At 39.4% G+C, this 20,690-nt stretch overlaps 1 protein-coding gene across 13 annotated transcripts in view; it reads left to right on the top strand.

Annotated features, from left to right (window-relative positions):
- Positions 1 to 20,690, top strand: part of TENM2 (teneurin transmembrane protein 2) — a 654,736-nt gene that overhangs the window by 21,940 nt on the left and 612,106 nt on the right. For 12 of the 13 annotated variants that reach the window (XM_010406241.4, XM_010406240.4, XM_010406238.4 and 9 more), the window contains exon 1: positions 15,329 to 15,536. The exons of the other annotated variant lie outside the window; for it this stretch is intronic. The gene's annotated coding sequence lies outside the window, so the exon portion shown is untranslated. Of the gene's footprint in view, positions 1 to 15,328; positions 15,537 to 20,690 lie in introns of those variants that run through there. 13 annotated transcript variants of the gene reach the window in all.

Below are 20,690 nucleotides of genomic sequence, written 5' to 3'. Positions count from 1 at the left end.
AACCCAGTGGTTCTGCAATTTTCAAAAGAAACAGTATATACTCAAACCACATTCTGTCACCATGCAGAGCCTTCCTCCCAATCTTTTTTTTTTATCCTTTGTAATTCATAACAACATCTGACAGGCTTCTGCTAGCATCAGATGATTTGAGAAGAATTTTTAAACAGGAAAGGGAGATTTGGACAAACATACATTTGGACTGTGGTTGTTGCTACCAAGGTGGACATTGCCAGCATTCTTCAGCCTCCCAGATGTACACTGGCTCATTAAATCACTCTGTTTTGTTTAAAACAGCCATCTCCTCCAGGCTGTTAGAGAATTGCATTCCCAGAATTTATGGTTTGTCTGTAGTCAACTCTTCTTTAATATGCATTTAGGAGAAATGTCTTTACATCACATACGTCACATATTTTTCTTCTTTTTTTTTCCCCCCAGGGGAAATTTTAGGCTAAACAAAAACCATTTTTGATCATCAATAAAAAAATTTAAACTATTTCTGTAAATTTGATTACTGTAATATGTTCCTTATCTTCCCCCTTAAAAAACCCACAAAATAATAAAGCAAAGAGCAGATATCCCTCTTACAGATCTCCTTGTAACTGAAGAGAGGAGGCTTTTATCTTGCTGGCTGTCTCAGAGCTGCTCTTTACTCCCTGTTAAGGTAATGAAGACTGGAAAATACAGCTGGATCTTTTAAATTAGGAGTCTTATTCTCTTCCTCACAGTATAGTTTGTGTTCCTGTAGACACTTGAGCTCACTGGTGTGAGCACCTGTGGGGAGGCCGTTTGTGGCTGCAGTTGCAGAACCCAGCCCAGTTGCATGAAAGACACTGAAAGCACAAAATTAATTCCACAAACTGGCATTTTTCCTAAATTCTTTACACCCTCATTCAGCAGTTGTACAATATTTTCAACAGCAATAAGGAAAACAATGGCACCTTCGTGCACAGACTGGGGAAGGTTTTATCTCCGCAGATGAGCAAGAGAGCTTTAAGCATCTTGTAAAATTAATTGGAGGGGAGCTAACAATTTGTGAACACTTCTCATGCCTGCCATCACTTCTCAGAAGTTGTTTTGTTACTTATTTAAAGGTGATCATGCCTTTCTGGCAAACGTGCTGCTTTCAGGTATTTTTAATAAATTCACGGTACAAAGTACGTGAAGTACACAGATGTTTATAATGAGCAGCAAAAATGAGAGGTATTTTATTAGGCTGTGTAACTATTGCTTGCTGATTGCTTTTAATTGGTGAAATAACAAATTGCTGGTTTATCTCTTTAAGCTCTTGACCTAATAACTGCATGGCTTTTCATGAAACATCCTTTTTGGATGCAGCTAAAGGCTTCCTCAGTGGTTTTGTTCACAAACTTTTAAATTACTCTCTGGTATTAGTTCAGAGAATCATAGAATAATCAAATAGTTTGGGTGTGAAGAGACCTTTAAAGGCCATCTAGGCCAACCCCCTGCCCTGAGCAGGAACATCTTCACCTACAGTAGACTGTATAGTTAATATACATCTCTAGCAGTGTATTTATGAGTCTCCAGTAAAATGCTGCTGGTCTTTTTTCAGCTTTTTGTGTGACTTTTCAAATGAAATATTTTTCTACCAGCTCCTAAACACCACTTCACATAGAAGCAATTGCATTACTATGATATATGTTATATATTTTATACATATATATATATATATATATAACATCTGATATCCCTGAGAACAGTTGTCTCCAACAATCTGAGAAACAACTAATTGATTTAGTTATCTTTTTTTAATTAAAAAGATATTCACGGTATCACTGTGAAGTCAGACCTAATGAGTTACTTCTTCAAATTATTTTCTCTTCTCAGACTGTTAGAATATTTATACAGAATTCTGTATATTTTCTTGCATCTAAATGAGACTATTCTTATTCATATAACCTATTTAATATGAAAAACTATCCTCTGAAATTGATTCTAGTATAGAAAGGTGTACACGTGCACTGATGTCCTTTCCTTGAGCAAAGCAGAAATTAGCTTATTAATCATATTCAAATGTAATGGGTCTCCACTTTGAAAGAAGTTAGCCCACATAGAAAACTGGGCTTCAGAGGAGTAAATGCCTCTATAGAGATTTTCCTGGCAGGGAAAAAACACAGCTGCCACAGTACAAAAAGATTTTGGTAGACCCAAGAAGAATGGATTTGTATCTGGGCAAAAAAAAAAAAAGACCTGAAACCTTTAAAAAAAACAAACAAAACCCACACACAAACAAACAAAAAAAACCCCAAACAAACAAAAAAATCCACCTTGAAGATATTATTTTATTCAGGCAAAGATTAGTCTCTTTCTTTACCCAGTTAATCTCTACAAATGCAGTACAAGTTCTATGGACAGGGGCATTACAAAGCTCAAACGTCCTACCCCTAAAGCACTGGCATCTGGTTTTAGTCAAGTGTTGAAGACCACTTTAATTTAAATTATTTATTAATAAATTTATTTACCAGTCCTTTGAAAGTGTCATAGGATTTCCTTGTGGAAGTGCTCATTCTGAGGGAAGTAATGCCTTAATTTGGAATCCATATGGACATTAGTCTGCTGATATTCTCTTAATAGAACAGAAATATTAGAAATAGCCAAAAAACCCATGAAGCCATGTCATCAACTCTACCCCTTCTAAAGAATAAAATTAACAGAAAAGAACAGGCACCTGAATATTTTGTTAGTGGTTATTAACTCAAACCACCCTTCAACTCTTTACTGAAGTAATGATTGAGAACAAATTTCTGGTTTAATGAATGTAAGTGGGATTAAAAAAAAGTTGGCTATCCCTTTTGTTTAGTGGCTTTTTAGAAATAGAAATAGGTTTGCTGGTTTGTCAGCGTTCATCCCTCCTGATTGGCTCTTCCTTGCATGGCCAAATTCAGCCCTTGGGTGAGTGATACGGATTCTTCCAAGTGAAGAGATTGCTCACTGATTTGGAGCTGCTCTGAGCTACACTGACCTGTTTCCAGCTACATGTGATGTTTAAGGTGGAGACTAAAACATCTTATTGGACAGTAACACAGACAAAAATAATCATAGGAAAAATCCTATGATCAGATAAATATTTTTAGTAATGAGAGAGCAGGATATAGTCATGCAAGATGCTTAATCTCAAGGCCAACAACTCTTCAAATCACAATACAGTTGTAACATTTTCCATTTCCAAACAATGAGCAATCAAACATTAGCTAATTAAATGCTTTCAGTGGTGAAAGAAAATATAAAAATACATGAAATTATCAAATAAAAAAACCAAGTGACTAATTTGTCAGCCTCAGCATCACTTTACAAATAGCAGCAGCCAAGTTATCCCTACACTGAATATCAATCAATTTTACTTTTTACAGCTGATAAGATATTCTCTAATTAAATTATGTTTTAATTGCCTTTGACTTTCAATGCAAGGAAAATGACAATATGCTTTCCATGGAAATACTCCCTACTCATTTCTGTATACTGTGACTGTCATTATGCAATTAACAGTTGTTCCACAGTGGTATCAAGAATCCACATTTCCTCCTGAAACTAGGATGCTGAAATAAACGTGATTTAGGAAGTGTTATTCTCTATATGCTAATATAATTCTTTTAATTGTTGGCAACGCTGAGGTCTGCTCACTTATAGTCTATTGTCATTCTCAGAGTTTTTTAAACAGCATCTCCAGAACCATTTGATCCTACATGTGACTGCATTTACAATTAAAATGCCAGTCCTGGAAAACACAACCTCCCAGTTTTCACACTGAGTTACTTACTAATTACCCTTCAAAATGTTTGGTTTTTATAAGGCTACCATGAAGTGCATAGATTGAAATATTAATCCTGCTTTATGATATGATAATTAAGTTAATTATAGTACAAAAATGTGTGTCAGTAAGAATGTGCCAGGATTAGGGCAGGAGACCTGGCTCAGCCTCAGCAGGGGTATCCTGCACACAGTGCAAGGGTACGAGGGCTGCGCTGGCAAACAGACCAGGCCCAAGATGTCAAGGAGAGTGAGCACCCTTCTCTAAGTGTCTCTTCTGCATCTGCAAAGCAAAGGGTGGGAAAGAAGCAGCAAATGCCTTGATAGTACCCACTCTACAATTATGAACACACAGGCGTGGTTTGGGTGAAGGCATTTTGGATGATTCAAATCAGACTTCATCTTAATTCAGCTCAGAAGTAAGGGAAGGTAAGCAAGCTGTAAACAGACACTGCTGCAAGATATGAAAGCAAAACCAGAAAAACAATAAAGAAGAGACAACTTTTTTCTCTGGGCTTTGAGATAAGCAGATGGAAGGAAAACTTGAAGTGCAGCCATACTGCATTTAATTTGTCCTCTTACCTAAAAATTAATTTCTACATCAGTTACAAAGAAAACATCGCCTCAAGGTTGTACATGAAGGCTTTGGTCACACTGTGACACAATTACTCAACGTTTACCATTCACTCATTGCCATATGGACCTGATATATTCTCCTTATCCTTGATTTACAAATAAAGTCAGAAGTGCTGCAGTTGTGTTTTCCAGCCATTCCTTCAATGAGTAGATAATGATATAGCCAGTGCTGAGATATTTGATGTAAATAGTGGACATTTCAGTCGCCGCGTGAGTCCTTAATCTCCCTAGGATCCACAGGAAGAAAATTATTTGATATGAGAATGTTTGATATTACAAGTTGTATTTAACATTTCAAGGCTCATTTGAGTCAGCTCAGCTCACTGAACTGCTAAAGCACACTGGACAACACATTCTGTCCAAAGGAGAAACCTAGAGATGTGTTTAGTAGCCTAAAGGAATATCATCAAAAAATGAGTTGCTGAAGATTAGGCCCAAAATTTTATTGGTGCTGTTCATTTCAGATGTGATCTGACATCCAGGCCTGGTGCATTACAGAACAGAAGGGTGGATGGATCAGTAGCAGAAAATACTGCTGACGTCTCTGAGGTGCACTGGGAACTTCTCATGACAGAAATTCTGTTATGACCCACAAATACCTGTAGAGCACGAGACAGTGAAATTTCATATGGATGCAAAAATACTGTATTATAGCACTATATCCTGATTTATTTTCCTCTGTTGTAATCCATTAGGATGCTAGAAAACTTGAGTTTTTAGTAGCGATGTGCAGCAGTAACATCTGCCTCCTGTGCCTTGGAAAAGGACTAAAGGCTGTTGCAAAACACTTTCTGTAAGCATTCAGCCAGGTTACTGCCCACAGCAAATAAATGAATAAGGATGTTTTTAGTGCTACCTCTGTTAACACAGTGTTTTGTAACCTCAGTATAAAATAGAAACAAAGAATAATTTCAGGGGTTATGTATTTTGTGGTACATTGAGGATGGAATCCTAAACAGAAGGTTTTATGCCATTAGAAAAGTGTTTTTGTACTTCTCAAAGAGCTTGGTGTCTAAGTACAGCACTGACGCTTTCCGAGTGCTTTCTGCAGGTCTCTAACAAAGGGCATGCTGATAAAGGAGAGGCAATCCTGAGGCTTTTCTTGGGTGGCCCATTCTCAGTGACCCATTGGGACAGATTTTGCCAGGGGGGTGTTTCTGTTAACAGGTCTGAAGGGTTAAACTTGCAATTGTTTTCTAAAACCAGACAGCTTTGGACACTTATTTCTGCTGGTGGTATCAAGTGAGAGCAAAAAAAAAGACAGGATACAACGTGCACATTTTCTTCTCATGGTGTTTCTTAGAGAGACAACATGAGTCGGTGGTCTAAGAATCAAAATTTCACAAAATTCAGGGAAAAAAAAGATATATATTCTAGAGGAAGTCAGACTGCCTGATATATAAGCTTGTATCTGTAGGAAGACTAATTCTACGCAAGAGTGGTACCTCTTAGGAAGTGCAAAAGGATACAGGGATACATCGCCCAGTTCCTGTAGGGGAAGGTCTGCTGTAGGCTCTGAGAAGTCTGTAAGATTCTCTCTGTTAATTCTAATCAATTGTGGGTCATGTCCTAGATTTATAATAATTACATTTAAAGTGTTGTGATTAAAAATACAATGGGAATTAACACATACCTTAAAAGACCTTCCACAAATGCAGTCAATGTGCATGGGTTTAATTTTTTTATATGTGGCTTTTTTTTCTTTTTAGGCAATAATCAGAACCCAGAGGAAAAGGTTGCAATCTACAGGAAGCTGGCAGGTCAAATTTTAAAATTATCTAAACTCCAGTACAATTAGAGACTAAAAAATTGTAAGCGGTAAAGTAATGAAACTTGCATTTACTGGATATTCAGAGAATATGCAAAATCATTTAAATTTACATACTGAGGGGGTGAAAATGTGGTTTAGCAGAGGCAATTAACATGAGAAAGTAAGACAGATGCTGTGCAAATAATTCATAATGAATAATTTCTTTGCTCCATTATGTGTTTGCAAGTTTTCCAAACAAACTAGTTTTTCTGATGTATATGTTCAAACTGTTTGCTGAATAATATCTATGCATAATTTTTTATGTAATTCATTCATAAGCAGAGCTTTTTGAATATTCAAGCTCTTTTTGAATGGATACGTAGGTTGTGCAACACATTTCTCTTTTCCAATTGGAGAAACATGACTTATAGGTTCTGCTATGAATAATCACAATATTTAACAATATTTGCTTCATTATTTTACCAAACATTCCTGCTAGTAAACTCATTTGTTAAGATAATCATGGAAAAGGAGATGCAAACAAAAGCAAATAAATTAGTCTGGCATCCTCTCTTTTCTTTCTCACTTGAGAAAAATAATTTGCACTGTCCATAATTCTGTTTGTCTTTCATTAAAATATATGAGGAAGCTGAAAATGCAAATCATAGTCTTAAATAGACTTGGGTTTCCTATGGCTGTGGAGGAATTACATTTAATGCAGAGTGCCAGCCCAGCCCTTTGGAGCTGGGGCTGCCTTTGGCTCCCTCCCCGAGGGGCAGCGCCTGTGCCTGTCCCTGGGACGGCTGAGTCCATGTCCCTCCCACGGAATCCGCGTCCCTTGGCAGCCAAACGGGGTGTTTAGAGCTCCTGCTCTACAGCATAAAGGAAAGGCTCCCGTGCAGGAAGCTAATGAAGATAAATATACTATTTGTTGGCAGTCAAGGTGATTAATTGCCAGAGGCAAGTTAATTATTCCAGGAGTAACAATCAGCATCACGGACAGACACCAAGTTTTGTGTGGCCCATTGTTAGACATGTGTTGGAGTTTGAATTTGAGCACATGAATGAATTAGTATGGATTGTGTCTTCTTACATAACAGCCACATATTCTCAATTATATTTAGAGTCATATTTATTTGGAAGACTGGAAAAGACAGTTTTTCTTTAAGTGAAGCAGGTCATCAGACCTGAGAAACTGCAGCATTCCTAGGATAAATTGGATATGATGAACTCAATGATGAGTGAATTGCAGTTCCAGAATCTTATTAGCAATGTAAAGACTGCATTTGATTTTATATATTTAATGTTATTTTGTGCATGTTTTTATATTGAATATATTTCAGAGTTTCTATTTCAGTTTACTATTTCAATAGTGATAATTAAGAAAAAGGTAATATTGGTATTAGTAAAATAACTTTCACATTCCTCAGGAGACAGTGAGAGAATTTTAAGTTCTCTTTTTGAGGTACCTTAATATCCCGTATATATCCTCTCATAATGAGGATCTGACAGTCTCAGCTTACACCTTCTTTTTTTCCTGAAATCAGAAATTAGCCTGGGAATAGCTTATGACAGGAATAGTACAGAGGATCCCCTGCACCTTTCTAACACTAACAGGACAGGAGAATGCAGAGAACATATAAATACAGTTTCACAAATGTCAGTTCTGCAAAAGTGTATCAGTGTGAAAGTTCTGCCATCCTCATATTTTACACTGAATAATGTGAGAGCACCAAGACAAGTATTTTAAATAAGTATATCTACATGTCTTTGGAAGAGAATGGGAAGAATAAAATATAAAATAACTCACTTAGCAAGTCCTGCTGTCATAGTGTGTTAACCAGCATTTACTAGTTCCTTTGGGAGCAAAGAAATTATGTCTTTAATGAGCACAGAAAACTAAACAACTGTTTGAAAATACAGAAAAATTACAGTGAAGTGACATTAAACCGAGAAGGAAATTGTGGATCATTAAGTTGGCAGATTTTATATGGCAAGCATGACATTTTTTTAAATGGTACATATATATATTTAAGTAAGAAAACAACAGAAAACATGCATTAAACTAATCCAGTTGAGTAAATATTCTCGTTGTTCCTTGGATTACTTGCATTCTCTTCTTTTCCCTTTTTCAGCACTTTAAATTTCAACTTTATAAAACATCTAGACATAATAAACGTTTCAATTCAGTTTTGGTTTGTTCTTTCCTATTTATCTACAGTTAAAACCCCCTTATTTTAGCATTTAGGCACTTCATTAGTGATTCCTGGTATTTTCATAAACTTAAAACGGACACTGTAGATTATACAGCCCTGAAAACTTATTTCCGGCTCAAACTTGCCATTCTTCTATGGCTGCCTTAATTTCTTTCTGCACTGCAGGAGTTCATACTGGTAGAAGTGATAAATGGACATGTTTCTTTGCATTATACATATTTACAGCAAGTATACCATATCACTTTATAAATCTATTGCCCAGTGCTGCTATAGCCAATGCATTAAATATTGGGCTTCTCAGGGACTGCTCAGTGCAGTTTAACACAACAGATAATGAAAGGAGATCAGGCATGAAAAGTTCCTCTTTATCTTGCACCTTTCGTCACACAAAGTAGCTGATAACAGCTAAGTTCATCATCCTTCTTTCATACAGTATTCAGGAAATCAGGCACTTAAACCACGACCTTCACAGAGAAAGGACTGTGTCATCCTCTTTAGTCAGTAGAAAAAAAAGGGCTCTGATCCTGAATGGAGTTGTTGGATTTTGTCAGAAGATAAATTAAGCAGCTGAATAATTTTGTGTGCTTGTGTGGAACTTCTTTTCAAGGAAATACTTTGCATTAAAAGAAAAGAGGGCATAAGAAGGCACAGAACATAAAAGTCAGTAATGAAAGACTGGGGTAAAATTAAGGTTGAACAGAGCAAAAGTAAAATTAACTTGTAGCTTACTTAAAGACCTATCTCTAGTATTTAAGTATCTTATTAAAAATGCTGTGCACTAACAAAGAACTCATGCTACCTGTTGGGGGAAAAAGAAAATTCTGAAAATTTATGTTGGTTTATTATTATTTAATATTTCTCATTCTTTTGATAGTTCTTGTGTACTAAAAAAATGAAAAAAATATTGTTCTATTATATTTTTTAATTGTAGGCCAGCCTATGAAAGCTAAAATATTTACTTATCTGTGAAATTATTTCTAGATAACAAATTCCGCTTTCCCCCCCCCTACTTCCTCCCTCAATCTCCAGAGTGGTTTTACTTAACAGGAACAAACTCTGTTGGTGAAGTTTGCATTGGCATTTCATATAGGGGTCAACATGTATCATTCAGAAGGTAAACTGAGGTAAACTTTCACAAACTGCACGCCCTGTTTTATATTCTGGGCATTTCTAGTTTCTCTTTTTTTTTTTTTTTTTCCCCACATGCACCTTCCAGGAGATGATTTGTCTGTACCAGTTCACAGGCTCTCTGCTGCAGCAGACTGCAAACTTAACATTGCTTTTGAGGCAGGCTTCAAATCTTGGACTGACTGGAGTAATTTCCATCTTATACAAAATAGCTACTGCATCCTTTACACCTTGCTACTTGCCCTTTTTTTTTCCTGTGTATTTTTCCAGATATATATTCTACCACTTCTTGTGGCTAAACAAATGTAAGTGACCTTTCACCTAGACTAGGTACTAGAACTGTCTGTGGGCAGTGCCATTTACCTAAAATCAGCCTCATTTAGTCTCGTGCAGTGTGCGTCTGTGGGGTACCTCATCCACACCAATACCACTTCATGCAGAGCTGAGAGAAAACTTCTGACATCAGAAATAAATGTTGAATTTATCCTCAGCTCACTTTGTCAGTGAACTCATTGTTACCACCCAGAATGCTCCCTGACCTCCATGGTTTTTATCATAATCACCTGGTGGTATTTTCTCCCACTCTCAAAAAGCAAAGGCATTTTTATATACAGACAACTACAGAAAGCAAATACTTTTTCTTTAATGTAATGGCTACAACCTCTCAGTAATTACTGCAGGAATACAAGTGCAACTGTGCATCCTCTGTCGTGTCAGAGTCATTAAAATGGCTGAGAGAATTAACACTGCAATTACACTCAGCAGACAGGAGCTTGCAAAACCAAACTAAGGACTAGTTAACAACTGTATCTTCCATTTATGTTACAACAGCAATGACAATACAGATTTCAGTCTTTGGCAACTGGAATCTAAAAAGTCTTTAGAAACCAGTATGACTCCAGTAACTGGGTGGGCCAGAGGAGGTAAGAGACCTGGGTCCTGATTCACAGAGTAAGAATGGCCCTGACATTTATGTCTTTAGTTTAACATTTGTATAAGTGGTTTAGGATTATCATAGAAGCATTCTTAGCACAGTAACTACTGTGTGAGCGGGGCATCCCACCAACTCTTCAACAGTGACACCCAATTGTAACACCCACAATGTGTGTTTTCCTGTGAGCTGGACAAGTTAAACACAAAAATTCTTCTCAGTGACCAGTGAATTCTCCTCTTGGTCAGCCAGATGAGCAGAGACTCATTTGTTTACAGCTGGTACTAATCCACTTTACAGTTGGTTGACAGCCATATTCTTCCAAATGCCTTTGAACCCTTTGTGGTCAGCTATAGGGAAAAAAGAGGTTAGGTGTGTAAGTCTAGAGTTTCCTGTATGCAGAACACACATCATGGCACACAGGTGGTGTTCTGGTGAGTTTTGCATCCACTAGGGATGGCTGTGCATACTGAACATGCTCTTTTGAAGACAGCAATTCCTCAAAGCACAACAGAGTTCCAAAAGTCTTCACATTATCTTAACTTTCCACTGAGCAGGTATTACCTACAAAGATTTTCCATCTTTTTTTTCTCGTCTTCTTCTTCCAAAACTGCAACCTTGTTGATGGCTTTGCATTGTTGAGAGCTGTTCAAGCATAGAGCAAGTGGCTTTCTACCTGCTCAGTGCTTCCATTTGAGCCACTTCAAAGACAGGCTATAATTCTTACAAGGTGGGTGGGCTGCCTATAATAGGGAAGGGGAAAAAAAGAGGCTAAAGAGACTGGAAACTACCTGAAAATTCTGGTACAATTTCAACACCTTTCTCTTCTTTTTGTTTGATGAATTACACACGGCTTCTGGCAATATTTAGGAGGTGACACAAACTCTCTTATTGCAATGTCAACCATACACCACACCTACTGAATTACCAAAGATGGTAATTCCAGTGTGTTAAAATTCTGTATCATGCCACTGCTTTTCTGCTGGGTGCTCACTGCATGATACACAGCTACTTCTCCCATAACCATGGTGTGGTAACTTCCTTGGAAGAGATAGAAAATCACATGTGTGTTTTTTGTCTATTTTTTTCTTTATTTCTTACTATGCAATTGCAGTCATAGGATAAAGAATGAAAATTGGACATTTAAATAAGTTGCAGTTGCATGACTGACTAATGATATTCCAGTATATATAATAAATGTAGGAAATTGTACCAATTAATTAAAATAATCCTCTTTATAACACATTAAAACATTTGAGAGGCATTGTTCAGGAAGATAAGCTCTCTCTTTATTCTGAAGAGTCCAATGTTGTTACAATGGATCATTGCATTTCACAATTTCCAGCCTACAGGGTTGGAAAAAATTATGGTTATCAGCCAGAGTGACCTCTTGTGTGATGCCAGCCAGTGAACTTGCCCCAAGTAACCACTCCATCAATCCCATAACTTACATTTGAGATGCAATATAACTTTCAGAAAGATCCTATTTAGAGTCTTAAGCAACACCAGAGTGCACATTCCATAGGTAAAATGTTCCTATTATTAATCAGCTGCACTCCTAAAATTTCGCCTTCATTGTACAATGTATTTATATAGCATCGGCTTCCAGAAATTCTTTTATCATGCCTGTTTTGATCAAGCTATAGCAATGTGTGTGGTGGAACACCTACATACTAATAGAGAAATAATGATGTATAGGGACACATTGAAAAACCAGCAGTTCCAGGTTAGAAAATTCAAACGTGTGCTTAAAAGGCAAGGGGACAACATCCAGCAGTTACCACCAGTAAACTGCTAATCTTTCTTGTTGCCTCTTTTCTTCTTTCCTTTCAAATCACACTGAAGGTCAATTTTTCAAAGAAATGTGAAAAAAGAGAGCCATGGCCCTTCTGAAAGTGGACAAGATGCTTTCGTGTCAGCAGGCTCTGTAAGTGACAAGGTGATTCTGAGAGAGCCCCTGAAGGCATCGGGGACTGAAGCTGGTAACACGTGCAGGCTCCAGGCTGTGCCTTTTCAGCAGCTCAGCCATGGAGCAGTGGCTGATGCAGCCAACAGGGCAGTGACGCAGCTGCAGTCCCATTCCTCAGGCACCTTAATAAAAGCTGAAGAAATACACTTATATTCACTTCAGATTCACTGCTTGGAACTTGTTTGTGAAGGTAGGCATGCACATTCTTTCCTCCAAAGAACTAAGCAGAGCTAATATACTTAAAATATGCTCAAGGAGGAGTAGCCTGTGGTCACAGTATACTGACTAATCCGGTATTTGGAGACCTAACCCAAGAAATGAGGTATTTGGGTTATTCTCTGCAGCCTCATGCATATTCAGTCTCACGTCTCCCACTCCCAGGAGAGTACCCTTACCTCCAGATTAAAGGGATGGGAACAAACCTGTCTTCCACTGAAGCTGTACCACCACATCTAAAGGAATCCAAGATCAATTTAAACAGAGAACAAGAGGAAGAGAGAGCATGGTTCCCTATCTTGTTAGGACTCTCACTTTAGGGAGAAGACACAGATATCCTTCATTAATTGTCTCTCAAATATTCTAGATTTATATAGTTAACATTAATCCTGAATACGGACACAAAGTGAGTATTTCCACATTGGTCTTACTGATACTGCCTCGACATGCAACTTCTGGTTATTTTTGTTTTGATACTCTCTCTGCCACCCATCCACTCCCAGCTGTCATCCTCACTAACCCATGACAGTGGGAGCATGTACTCAGTTAATCACCAGGACAAACTAATGCTGCTTATCGTAAACTGCCTTCCAGAAAACAATCCCCCAACCTGAAATGTCATCCGTGTTCTTTTTCACTAGATGCCTGACCTTGACTTCAACAGCTCTGTTGAACAAATGAGGCCACCTTACCAAGGCAGCTGGATTGGTCTGTGCCATTAACCCGTATCCATCATAACTGACCAGCAACAAATCCTTGCTGCGTGGCATTTAATAAGCCTTTCGCTTGTTCTCTCTCAAATCACTGGTCTGTTTAAGTAGCTTTGTAATATTCTGTATGCCACTCCAATGAGGTGAAGATTTCCAAATATCTTTAGATTGTATGAGCTGAATGAATTCTGAATTTTGTTAATTTGCCTAATCATCATAAGCATCAAGTCACACACTTTATGGACTGCTATTACACACTTTCCATTACCTTTTTCACTGACGCCTGCCTCCACCAAAATGTAGTTTGACAAGATTTGCTTCCAAGCTCAGTGTAATTCTGTCTTTCTTTCCTGATAGGGAAAACTCATTACTTAACTGCAACAGCCTTTTAAAGACTTCTCTAACATTCATTTTTGCAATCTAGTTTACTTTCAAGCAGGAATATTATTTCCAGTAAAATGGCTGTCGCAGTATATCTGCACACAAGTTTCTCTGCAGAATCAACACATCACCATGCATATATTAAAATCTTGACCACAGCTTTAGAGACAAGGACACATCTTGAAATCTGTGAAATGCCATGGAAAAGGATGAGGCCAGGGAGAAGTTGTGGCTCTGTGGATCTTCTTCACTCCTGTGAATAGATGCAGTCCTCAAGCGACAGCATTGCATGTAATTTACCGAGCTCTACCAGTACACTAGGCTCTCCCCTTTTCTCAATTAACCTTGAAAAGCTGAGAGATGCATCCCTGCTGGTTTCTGGATTACCCCTTAAAATTCTTGCTCTTTGTTGACAGTTACAAAACTACAGTTACAGTTGGGAAATTAACTCTGCTGTAGTTTCTCTCTAATCAGAAATTTATAGTGCACTTTTCCCAACTGCAGCTAATCCAATGTGCTCCAGTTTACTTCATTTCTCTACAGAGATTTTTTATGGTATGGAATATATACATGAAGTTAAGTGGCACCATTAGCCCTGCTGCCATGCATTACCCATGTCCAAGGCTCCTTTTCGCTTCTGTTTCCGATTTCTGGCTAATTTCAGTTGCTATTTTCCTCTTGGCCTTGCCAAGAATATGTACAAAGTTTTACAGGTTGACATCAGCTTGTGCCTTGTACCTTGTCACTCTCTTGTTTCCTGATCTACTTTGCTTTAGTGCTCCTGGTTTTGGTGCTACTGGTGATCTGACAGATATGTAGCAATGTGGAGGGAGAAATTAAAGGTTCAGTAATAGTCAACATCTAGTTATTTCAGTGAAAAGATAAGTATTCTGCACACAGTTCGGAAGTAACGTTATATAGAACGTGATGTTGGAGGCTAAAGCCATTCCATTCTGCAGAAGTGACAACAGTTGTTGGAACGGTTCTAACTTGTGGCAAAAAGATGGAAGCGATTTTTTAACAATTCTTTTTTTTTCCCCTGCTCAGATTTTGTTGTTGTGTCTGCGCGCTCCTCGGGCTGCGCAGCGGCGGCGGCGGGCCCCCCCTTGGGAAGGGACCCTCCCCTCCCGACCCGCATCGCCTCCCGACCCGCATCGCCTCGCCGGGGCGGCGGGACGAGCATCCCGACGCCGGAGACCCGGGGCGTCTCCGGCTCCCGCGCCTCTGCGGCAGCGCCCGGCCGGGGCAGCCGCCCGCTGTGCGCAGGGTCGGTCAGGGGAACAAGGACACGCTCGCGGCGGCGGTGGCGGTGCTGCCGCTCCCGTCCCCATCCCCGTCCCCGTCCCCGTCCCCGTTCCCGTCCCCGTCCCCTCTCCGCCGCCGCCCCCCGCCCGCCCCGCTCCCCGCACCGCCGCGCGCCCCCGGCGGCGCGCGCCCTTGCACCGAGCGCGGGGATTGGCTGCGGCGCGCGCGGCACCCGCGGGGAGAGGCGCGCGCGTCGGGGCCGCGGCGCGCGCTCCCTCAGCCGGGCGCGCTCCCCCCGCGGCCGCGGCTCCCGCGCTCCCCGGGGGCGGCGCGAGGCTGCGGCGCTTCCCGGCGCTTCTTCCTGGCGCTTCCCGGCGCTTCCCGGCGCTTCTTCCTGGCGCTTCCCGGCGCTCCGCTCCTGGCGGGAGGGACGGGTCGCGCAGCGAGAGCAGAGCGAAGGCGGGGAAGGGCAGGGAAGGAAGGGGTGTCCCCTCCGCACTGAAGGAATCCGCACCGGTGCGAAGTTATCGCCCAGAGACGGTGAGAGGCGCTCGGGCTGCTCAACCTGCTGCTGCCGCCGCTGCTGCTGGTAAATGCTCTTCACTTCTTACTTGCCGACATGCTCAGGGCTCTCCTCCCCTCTCCGCTGCACTCCGCGCTCGGCGGAGCCGCAGCTCCCGGGGCTCTGTGGCTCCTGCCTCCCCCGCTGTAATTGCGTTAGTGGAGTTGACAAGTTGGGATGTGTGTGTGCCACAGCCGGCAGTGCGCGGGCTTGTGCCGAGCCGGGGAATTCAGCACTTGGAGAGGTCATTAGTTGCATGAGTTCCAGGGAAGGAGGATTCTCTGTGCCTCTGCAATAAGTGCCGCTGCTGCTTTTCTGCCCATTAATCCTCATCCTTGACCGCTGGTATTTCTTATATTTTCACGATGTTTTAATGTTGTCTTTGTTTTTTAAGCTGCTGATTGTTAATTTATTTATTTACTTTCTTTTCCCTTTTCCTTCCGGGATTGTAGCACAATGTTATTATTTATTTCTTCAGTGTTTGCCAACAGTGTGGGAAGGTATCGCTGATTCAGAAACTATTGTCCACAGTGCGTCTCGGTTAGGAAAAGGCAGCAATAGGAGAAGGCAGGCATTTGTATTCCGAAAGGGAATTTAAAAAAAAAATGCTGCTTTGCATCATTGCTGCAGATTTGCGGGAAGCACTGAGGGACGGTGATATTTTGTTGTTTGCAAAGGTAATAAACATAGAAGCGCTTTGGTGTTTCACATAGCCCTGCGATTGAGCTGTTTCAGAATTGCTGTTAATAATAAATTCCTGGCTGTGGAGGCAGAGATTGCTGGCGTGTATCACATCCAGCGCCGAGACAATGTACCAGCGTGTGCTAACACCGGAGCGCGTCCCTGCTAGACCTGCCGTGGAGTGGCACTTTGACAAGATGCTGGTTTGTCTCCTGCATACACCCAGACTGAAATTTTAATAAGGTGCTTCATGGGTGCGAATTGAGCTCTAAACTCTCTGTCTTTGAACCAGACTCCTTTTTCAACACTTCTTGTTAGGATGCTTGTAAATGCTTGTGTAAACATTTATTTGTAGCAATTTTAAGGGATTTAATAGTACTGATGTCTTAATATGTGCTTTTTATGCCTTTTTTAAATTTCATGCTTAAGTGTTCTGTTCTTCTAAAAGGCTCAGAACGTAATGGCAAGTACTCTCTGTGTGTGTGCATATGTGTGTGCATAAATATTTAAATATTTATATATAATGTTTGGCTTGTACTTGTTTAAATTTACCGAATCTTCTATTATGTGGAGGAAACAGGTATTATAACAAATTGAAATGCAGGAACACAGACTTAAAGGAGACTTCCTTTATAAGATTTAGTTGTGTAGTTAGAAGATTATGTAAGATCAAAGACATTCAAAATGCATATGTCCTAGAGAAGTAAAGTCTAGAAGTAGTAGCATTCTAGCAATTTAAGAATATAAAGCTTTCCTGAAACAATACAGAATGCAAGCTGTCAATAAGTCTGTGTAGCCATCTAACATCCTCACAGGGTACTTTATGAAATGCTATTTAAAATCTGTTGTAGTTAAACCACAGTCTCTGTTAAGGGCAGAGTTCATGAAAAAGTAGCATCACCCGTTAGTGTGGTTACTTTATCTAAGTGTAATAGTTTACATTGGTTGTACAGACTCAGAAGTTTTTCTTCGAACTTCAGAGGAATTGAGAAAGATGGCTCTTTCTTCAAGACACTTCTATTTGTCATTCAATGGGTACACAACCACTGTACAGAATAATGACTGGTACTTTTCTAAGGGGCTTATATAAGTGCTAGGGAAAATCAATTTTTACAAGGGGATGACAACCTAAAGATAAGGAACATTTCTTGCTTTGTCAAGATTTAAAATATACACAAACAATGTGTTTGAGCATCATTTTCCTGTGTATTGGCAAATCAGTGGCCAGGCTGATGATTAATTTGGCTTGGCCCATATGCTGAGGTTTCTAGTTGCTGAGTAATAAATGAAAACTAGTCTTACATTACACCCATATAGATTGTGTGGTATTCAAAAAGCCAACTATGAGGTCTGAGCTTTAATTCATTTTGAGAGGAAACTTTTCTAGCTGTGATTTCTTAGTGTCCTGGCAACATCTGAGAACTCAAAGAAGTAATTTTTAATCCAATTGTTAACACATTTACAGCATGTTATTTTTTTTTAAAAAAAAAAGTTTTGGTCCAGATAATGTTTGAATTTTCATTCTGCTTTTTAAAAAACCCTTTCCCACTAAGACAGCGCTTATAGGAAGCAGTAACATTTTAGTCCTCTATGTGCTTATTTTTTATAGGGATAATTAAAATAATGGTTTTTCTGTGTCATTAGATTTCAACTGCTTGTGTAGCATGGGGAGAATTAACACGTGAACATCATTAGTGATGTTTTCCTGTAATTAAATTGAACTGTATTTTCAGTTTTAATATTTCACACTGAAAGTCAAAGGTGCATGAAAGAATTGAGGAGGCGCTTTCTCTTGTTAGATCGCAGAGATTAGCAGTGGTTCTTGACTTGAGGGGGCTAATAGTTATTTTTCTTTGCCTTTTTAAAGAACAGTTTTATTTCTGAAATATATATATATATATCTCTCTCTCTCAGCGTTTCATATATGGACATGGTTTTGGCATTTTCCTGTCAAATACTGATGGTTTTGGTTCTGCAGTCAAAGAAAATTTCCTGTGAACAGTTTTACTGTTAGTCATGGTATTAGCTGTATTACTGATTGTGTGCTTAAAATTATTTAGAACAACCTAGAAAAGGGAAAATGTTCAGTTCAATCAAGGACAATGTCTAGACTTTCTTGTCTGAGAGGTCAAACTAAACTGAAGGTCAAATTAGATGGAGACAAAGCTCAAGCCACTATTAGACTACTCGAGTCAATATACCAATGTTTGAAAAGCTGTTTTGTGTTTGTTTGCAGTTTACTGTGAATTTAATCCCTCAATCCTTAATGTTTTTGGCAAAAGATGCACACAGAAGCACCACTGAAGTCCATGCTTAAAGATAAGACCAAAAAATTATTGAACTGATCCTTTAAACAATAATATTATTTTATATAAATGGATAGTTCTAAAAAGTTTGCCCTTCCCTGCCCTGGATCTGTAATAGAAAATATAACCTTACAATATAAATTAAATTCGTTTCTACTAAACTAATTAAGATAAGAGATGTTTTAGTCCTGACTTGCTCTTTCAGAAGGTTAATATTTAATGGAAATGGCAAGTTTTTTTCCCAGGCTTTTTTTTTTTTTTAACTATACTTTACTTACAATTTCACAAGATCCTTATCAGGAAGAACAGTTTTATATAATACTACTGTGCTACAACAGACAAGAAGGTTTTGCTGATATTCAGTACATGTAGAGCTGGTCCACACTTTCTGACCAGAGGCGTCACAACCCAGAGCCTTCATGCCAACTGATGGTGACTCATCTTTCTAATTTCTTACTGCACAAAGCAGCTCCTGCACAGAGTGCTTTTAGTGATGTACGAAATGACTCTGGCTGTGTCAGACTGTTCCAGCCACAGACTGGACCAACTTTGTATCCTGGTTGTGTCTGCAGCCTCGAAGAGCCCCTGCTTCCTTCTGCTCCTCACTGAGAGTGGCTGAGCTGAGCGGTTGCAGCAGCGTGGAATGTGTTCCCTGCAACACAGCCTCCCCTAATCCACACACGGATTGAAAAGAGACTTTGGGGCATTCTCTGTTAGCTCAATTTTGTCTCACAATTATTGGTCTGCATTGGGATCTCATAATGCTGGTGAAGTTCAAATACATTGTTTTAAATCCACCGTGCCGACTAACTCAATATAATCAGATAGACTTTTTGGATAAGTAGGAAGCGTGCTAGGCTTAGATATTATTCATTTTTTATTATTTTTTAAATAGGTTCTTTTTAGTTCAATTGATTGACGTTCAGTGCCAAATAGTAATAAATTGTCTACTTTCATCTTTATTGCTGAACATTAATAACCCAGTAGTCATCCAAATAGGGGTGTAATTATAAGATTTTCAGTGACAAGCTGCACAACATTGGGTTACAAACTTAGGTTTAGCTGAGCAGGTTGTGAATGGATATCTGCTGCACACACTGCCTTACACCAAGGGCTGTATTCAGATTCATTCTGGGCAATAGTTAGGGAAACAACTGATCTTAAGCCATGCCTTTTTCTTTCCCTCAGGAACAGATTTTATAGAAGATACATTTTATTCTCTGATGAATGGAAATAAAGTTTCACTGAGGCAGGGTGGTGTGGCTTTGGGGATATTTTTGTTTTGCATTTGTTTGCTTTGAGTTGTTTTGCGTTTTTTTAATGATCATGCAAGTCAATATGGCAAAATTAAGAATAGAGTATCACCCTTTTTGGTTTTGGATAATAGGGTCTTCATTCTATTTTTGTTTTGACGAGACTTCTTAGCCAAAACACATTTAGCCAAAATATTAATTGTAACCCTTCAGAACTACAAATATGTGTTAAAATAGTATAAAATGTATAAATAGATGCTCTTGAAGGATTTTCCTAGTAGTTTGGGGCACCCTGCCTTTACCTTTAGTAGCTGCCTTTAAAGCTTTGTATTGGTTTCAGTCCCCCAGATTTATCTGCTGTTTCTCAGCTCACAAGGCAAGGAAAGCACCAGAGCTTATTCAGAGGGGTGGGTGTGAGCCTATCTAAAATCCTTAATGAACATATCAGTGAAACACTTGAGGAGGATAGAAATAGCTTCTGGATAAAGGCTTTGTGGGAGATGGCACGTGAAGTACGTGGAGAGGCAGCAGTGGAAGCCCAGGCCTGGACCTCTGCATTGGAAGAGGCACCATAAGCACATGGTTTATACCTCAGGTGCTGCCTGGGGGGAGCAGTTTTATTTCAGGTGCTGTTTGGGGGGAGCACTGAAAGTGACAGAAACAAAACTGTCTTCTCCTGCTTTTCCTGGGCCGTGTAAGGGCACAGGGATAGCAGCCAGTGTAAATTTTTTGAACCACAGTCTGAAAGACCCAGAGAAGCTTTTTACACCAGTGTGCACATGTACAAAAGCAAAGCCTATCTCCATGTAAGTACTTCTGTGCTTAGCTATGTAAGAGTCTCAATGCCTCCTGGGAACTTTTAGGTGTGTTCCCTTAATTCTGAACAGGAGTTTTTCTTTTTTTTACTTATTATTATTTTTTGGGATAATTTTTAGGAAAGT

This window comes from Corvus cornix, chromosome 13 (assembly GCF_000738735.6).
Source record: "Corvus cornix cornix isolate S_Up_H32 chromosome 13, ASM73873v5, whole genome shotgun sequence".
Classification (NCBI taxonomy): domain Eukaryota; kingdom Metazoa; phylum Chordata; class Aves; order Passeriformes; family Corvidae; genus Corvus; species Corvus cornix.
The sequence above is the reverse complement of the archived record's forward strand: the minus strand, read 5'-3'. Positions and strand labels throughout refer to the sequence as shown.